This window comes from Dama dama, chromosome 21 (genome assembly GCF_033118175.1).
Source record: "Dama dama isolate Ldn47 chromosome 21, ASM3311817v1, whole genome shotgun sequence".
Taxonomy (NCBI): Eukaryota; Metazoa; Chordata; class Mammalia; order Artiodactyla; family Cervidae; genus Dama; species Dama dama.
The window spans coordinates 59,898,768-59,905,387 of NC_083701.1; the positions used below are offsets into that span (position 1 = coordinate 59,898,768).

Genomic DNA, 6,620 nt, shown 5'->3' on the forward strand with positions numbered 1-6,620 from the left:
TCCATTAGGACCATAGGCAGAGACCACGGTAGCAATGGTATCTGTGACTTTGTCACTAGAAGAAATTACAGACAATTTCATATCACATTAGACTTTCATAGATAGCTCCGAACGTCATTTATGCTCATCACTGCTCAAATCAGAGGGTGGCAGAGGATGAGGTGGTTAGATAGCATCACCAACTAATTGGACATGCATTTGAACAAACTCCAGGAGACAATGCAGGGCCGGGATGCCTGGCGTGCTGTAGTCCATGGGGTCACAAAGAGTCAGACAGGACTTAGCAACTTAACAACAGCTCTAAAATCATGACCGATTGCCAGATGTTGTACTTTGGTGCATTTGATAAAGAAGCATATATGTTATGATATTATAGGTTCAGTTTTAAATATATATATATATATATATATATATATATATAATATTCAACATAATTGGTTTCATTAGTATTTTACACACTTACTCTGAGAAAAGATCCATAGGCTTCATCAGCTTGCTCAAGGGGTCCAAAGTACAAAATTGGACTCACATCTTCAAAAGGTAGTTGTCAGGTCCCTTGGGGTTGGGAAGGCAGTTTTCTAGAACCTTTTGGAGAAGTGGGGTCGGAGGGGGACTAAGCTCCTCCGTTCAGTCCCTCCCAGGTGGTTTCACACTGGACTCCCCACCCAGGGCAGGAAGCCCTCTGAGGTCCTTCCAGACTCAGGGAGGCCTTGGCCTGTGCGTAGGAGGCTGTGCAGAGGTCCTGCATTCAGTGGCCCCAGCCCTGGGTCTCCAGGGTCCCCTCCAAAGCAACCCCAGGGTGAACTTGGCGGGAGAAAGCTTAGCTCCCAGGCCCTAGCGGAGACGCCAGGGTGAGGCCGGCCCAGAGCCACAAGCCACGTGGGCGCTGACTCATCCCCTGGACGGTCCCAGCCCAGCGGTGTGCCCTTCCCCCGACTTCCTCACGCTTCCTCCCAGGCTCTGCCCAGGTGCCTGCAAACCCACGTGCGGGCTCCCCTGGTCCGCAGCGCCGCTCCTAGCAACCGCCCCCCTCTCTCCCTGCCAGATCCGGAAATGTGTGGTCTCGGCTGGTTTCCTCCTGAATCCTTGAAGCGCCCACTCAGCCTCTGCCTGATGCTTCGGCTCCCATGCAGTTTGCTGAAGTCACCCTGCTGAAGGGCGTCAGAGCTGGAGGACAGGTGGCCCCGGGCCTCCCACTCCCGCCCCGCGGTGCCGCCTGATGCTTCGACAGCCGCCTCTTCCAGAACCAGTGGACACGCTCGCTCCATGGTTTCCATGACACTGCGCTTGCCCACGTCTCCTCCGGATTTCTGACAGCTCGTTTCCTTGCTGGCCGGCGTGGTCTCCTCCCGGCTTCTCGTCGTGGGCGTGTCCAGGGCGCTGCCCTCGGCTCTTACCCCAACGGGTGCCCACTGCCTCCTCTGGAGGGCTCTCCTCCTGGTGGCCTGGCGCCACCTCCCACCACTGTGGCCCCTGGGGCCTTGGCTACCCACGGTCCCCAATCCCACACGGCCAGCATTCACAGAACTTCTTGTCCTACCTCCTATGAGTCAAGTCCTAAATCACAGAAGGTCAGACTGGAGGGGCGTGGGGGCTGGGGCAGGGCGGAGGGGTTCGAGTTTGGATTGGCCAGGCAACCGGTACCTGGGGGATGTTGCTGAGAAGACGTAACCACACCCCCTGAGCCTGGACTACTGCAGGTCTATGAGAGGCAAGCTTGTGCAAGGCTAAGGATATAGGACTCTGGGAACCCACTGCCCAAGTTCAGATCCTGCCTCTGCTACTTGCTGCTGTGACCTCAGGCAAGTTCATCTATTTGTTCATTAATTTATTTAACAGATGTTAACTGAGCCCCTACTGTGTACCAAATTCTGCTGAAAATACAAACAGAAACACAAAAAGACTCTCCACACTCTTGATGTTTGGGCTTCCCTGGTAGCTCAGCTGGTAAAGAATCCACCTGCAATGCAGGAGACCCCAGTTCAATTCCAGGGTCGGGAAGAGCCCCTGGAGAAGGGATAGGCTACCCACTCCAGTATTCTTGGGCTTCCCTGGTGACTCAGATGGTAAAGAATCCGCCTGCTATGCGGGAGACCTGGGTTCTGTCTCTGGGTTGGGAAGATCCCCTGGAGGAGGGCATGGTAACCCCCTCCAGTATTCTTGCCTGGAGAATCCCCGTGGACAGAGGAGCCTGGCGGGCTGCAGCCCATGGGGTCACAAAGAGTCGGACATGACTGAGCGACTCAGCACGACACAGCGCTCTTAATGTTTAGTTAGACTCAAATACTATCCAAACAAATGCTAAATTATGACTGTGACAAGCAAAGTGAGGGGGAGAGATCCAGCCAGCTCTGAGAACCACACCGAGGATGGCCTTATCAGAAGGGCCAGGGCGGCTTCCTTGAGGACATGACCTTCAAGCTCAGATCTGAGGGATGAGTGGAGTTATAAGATGTGGCTGGCTGAATAATGGCCCCCAAAGATGTCCACATTCTAATCCCTAGAATCTGTGAATATGTTCCCTTACATGGCAAGAGAGATGCGATTCATTTAAAGGCTTTTTTTTTTTCTTTTTTGGCCACACTGTGCAGCTTGCAGGATCTTAGTTCCCTGACCAGGGATCGAACCTGGGCCGTGGCAGTGAAAGCCCCAAGTCCTAACCACTGGACCACCAGGGAATTCCCTCCAGTTAAGGATCTTAAGATGGGAGATTCTCCTGGATTATCGGTGTGGGCCCAATGTAAACACAGGTGTCCTTATAAGGAGGAGGCAGAGGGTCAGAGAAGATATGACAATAAAAGGAGAGGTCAGAGTGATGGTGTTGCTGGAATGGGGCTGTGAGCCATGGAAACCTCTGGAAACTGGAAAAGGAAAGGAAGTGAATTCTACCCTAGAGCCTCTAGAAGGAAGGAAGCTTTGCCTACCCATCTTGGACTTCTTGGACCCCAGAACTGTAAGCTGATAAATTTGTGTTACTTTAAGCCTCTAGTGTGTGGAAGTCTGTTATAGCAGCAATAGGGAACTAACACCATAGGAGAAGAATAGAAAAGTGTGTGCCGAGGCTGGGGATGAGAAATGGGTTCCTGTGATCTAAAGAAAGAAGGTGTGTATGTATGGGTGTGAATGGGTGGGTGGGGGCGGTGGTCAGGGGTGGGAGCCAGGAGGCTGGACAACTAGGCAGGGGCCAGACCGTGATCAACAAGCAGCTCCTGTTTGGCTAACATTGTTAACCCCTCTAAGCCTCAGATTCCTCACTGGTGAAATGATGACTTCATAGGTTTGTTGAGAGAACTGAATCAGACCGTGTACATGTAGCTCTTAGTAAGTGCCGGTTTAATGGTAAGCGTGTTACAATCCCACGGTTTCGCGAGTGGGCTCCTGGAGCCCTGGGAAATCTGTGAGATTCCTTTGGAGCTACTGAGGATCCGGAGGGAAAGAGGGGGCAGTTCTGTCCTCAAGCTGAACTTACATTTGTTTGCCTATTGGACTTGGCTTCTGGTTAAGATCGTGTTTGAATAAGAGGTTCCTCAGCTAAGACACAGTTTGAGAGCTGCCGCTCTAACCTGACTCTGCTTCTTCTGGTGAGGAAACTGTGGCCTGGGGTTGCCCATGGCTCGTACTGCCTCCGAGCCAGCTGGAGAACCCAGCCCCCAACCACTGATGCCTTCATTCTCTGTGGTCCAGGGTTCTGGGCCTTAGGGTCAGACTGGCGGCTTCGTCATTTGGAGTCCGTTTCCCTTCCTAGCCCTGCTTCCTGCCATCTGCGTTCTAGGTTAACTCACATCTTTGTTTCTTGTCACTCTCCCTGACAGGACGCTAAGGTCCACGGGGGCAGGAACTCATGTTTTGTTAACCGTAGAATCTCCAGGGCCTGATACTGTGTCTGGCATGTGATAGTCACAAGAAACACTTGGGAAATGCTCACTCTCAGGCACTGTCCAATGTTGTCTGCACACATTCCTGGTTCATGCATGCAGGTGTGCTAAGTCACTTCAGTCGTGTCTGTCTCTTTGCGACCCTATGGACTGTAGCCGGCCAGGCTCCCCTGTCCATGGGATTCTCCAGGCAAGAATACTAGAGAGGGTTTTCAGGGATCTTCCTGACCCAGGGATCGAACCTTGGTCTCTTATGTCTCCTGTATTGGCATGTGGGTTCTTTACCACTAGTGCCACCTGGGAAGCCACTTCCTGGTTCATTTGTTGTTGTTGTTGTTGTTCAGTTGCTCAGTCGTGTCTGACTCTTTGCAACCCCACGGACTGCAGCATGCCAGGCTTTGCTGTCCTTCACTATCTCCAGAAGTCTGCTCAAACTCATGTCCACTGAATCAGTGACGCCATCCAATCATCTCATCCTCTACTGCCCCCTTTTCCTCCTGCCCTCAATCTTTCCCAGCATCGGAGTCTTTTCCAATGAATCGGCTTTTCTCAACAGGTGGCCAAAGTATTGGAGCTTCAGCTTCAGCATCAGTCCTTCCAATGAATATTCAGGGTTGATTTCCTTTAGGATGGACTGGTTTGATCTTGCAGTCCAGGGGACTCTCAAGAGTCTTCTCCAACACCACAGTTCAAAAGCATCAATTCTTTTTTACGGTTGACACATCCATACGTGACTACTGGAAAAACCACAGCTTTGACTAGATGGACCTTTGTCAGCAAAGTAATTTCTCTGCTTTTTAATATGCTGTCAGGGTTTGTCATAACTTTTCTTCTAAGGAGCAAGTGTGTTTTAATTTCATGGCTGCAGTCACTGTCTGCAGTGATTTTGGAGCCCAAGAAAATAAAATCTGTCACTGTTTCCATTGTTTCCCATCTATTTCCCATGAAGTGATGGGACCAGATGCCATGATCTTAGTTTTTGGAATGCTGAGTTTTAAAGACAGCCTTTTCACTCTCCTCTTTCACCTTCATCAAGCAGCTCTTTAGTTCCTCTTGACTTTCTGTCATTCCTGGTTCATAGTTATCCTAACTCACACCGTCGGCTCTTGAGGTATTGACAAAGCTTCATATCACTTGTGCACCTGGGTGAATGTCTTTGCCTCCTCTGTAAAATGGGGGTCTGCAACATGAACAGTGGTGACAGTGGGGGTGAAGTGGCATTGTGATGTCTGCCTGCCGCCTGGCTTTGGGTCTGACTGCAGCAGCCACTCAGGAAAGGGTGGCCATCGAAATGACCTCACTGCACTGGGTGCCAAATTGCTCTGGGTCCAGCCACCCTGTTTTCATAGGGCCACTGCTGCAGCCTGATCCCCTGAGCTCCAAAGGATTGCTTCCCTCCATTGGCCAAGTCACTTCCTGTGAAGTTTCTCCTGCCCATTCCTCCTCCTCTTCCTCCCCTGGGCCCAGACCAGCACATCTGCCTTTCTGGGCTCCAGCTCCTTCCCACTGCAATCACCTCCGCAGGACTGCTTCCTCCTCCCTGTCACTTCCACTGCTTCCCTTGCTCTCAGGGACCCATGAAGATCTCTGCAAGCTGTGTCATCAAATGAGACCCTGATGGGATCCTGAGGACAGCGTCAATCTGCTAAGGGAAACACACTGACTGAAACCGCCCACCCTCACCAGGTACCATAGTGAGCATTCCTGTGAGTTATTTTACAACAGGAAGTCCCGGTGAGGAATAGGAAACTAACAAGCCACTGCCAATCAGAACAGTTCAGGAAGGGTCCAAAGGAGATGCCATGTGTCCTGCCACCTCCCAGAATCCTTCTAGCTGGCAACCATCTTAGCTGAGCAATGCGTGCACCACCGGGAAGGACCCTGAGTCAAAATGATTGGCCAAAGAAAATCCAGAAACTAATCCCATCACCATAACACCCAAGACTGTGAGCCACATCGCGGAGTAGTTCTCCTGGGTTCCCTTGCCCTCCTGCTCTCCACCCAGGCGCCCCTTCCCAGTAAAATCTCTTGCTTTGTCAGTGTGTCTCCTCAGACAATTCATTTCCGAGTGTTAGACAAGAGCCCCCTTTCAGGCCCTGGCAGGGGCTCCCCCTTCCTGCAACAAGTCCGTGCCCTGCCCCGTGGCTCCCAGAGCACCACTAATACCCCCAGCAGCAGCCGCTACCTGTGGCCTGGCCCCACCCCACCACCAGCCTTTGCTGAACCGCCCCCTCTGTACCCCTCCGGCACCCCTTGCTCCATTGTTGCCCATCTTGCCGGGTCTACAAGTATCTTTCATGCATCTAATGTAAGATCCCTGAGGACAAGGACCAGCTCCTGTCACTCTGGCTCTTCAGTAATTCTGGAACCTATCCCTTTGACGCCATTCCCACCACCCTAGTCGAGGCCACCTTGGCCTCACACCTGAATGATTACAAAATGTCATAGTCTGTCTGCTCTGGCCTTGCCTGCTCCCACCGGGCATTGCGGTGACCTTCGAAAGCACAGATGAGTTCATGGCACTCTCTTTCGGGGCACCTCGCGGCCCTCAGGGGAGCTCTTACCACCAGTTACCACTCCCACCCCATCTCACTGGATCCAGACAGCAGAACTGATTTGCACTGGCTTGAATGGAGTGGGCTCTCCAGGAGGTGAAAGTTTCTTCCTTCTGCCTGGGACACTTCCTCCGCTCTCTGCTCCACCTCTTCTACCCATTGGGCTAATTCCTGTTCTTACCCAGATCTC

At 52.0% G+C, this 6,620-nt stretch overlaps 1 non-coding gene across 1 annotated transcript; it reads right to left on the minus strand.

Moving 5' to 3' along the window:
• Positions 1-2,606: 2,606 nt before the first annotated feature.
• On the minus strand, positions 2,607-2,678 carry TRNAE-UUC (transfer RNA glutamic acid (anticodon UUC)). Its single transcript has one exon. It is a non-coding gene; the product is annotated as a tRNA-Glu (tRNA).
• Positions 2,679-6,620: the final 3,942 nt, after the last annotated feature.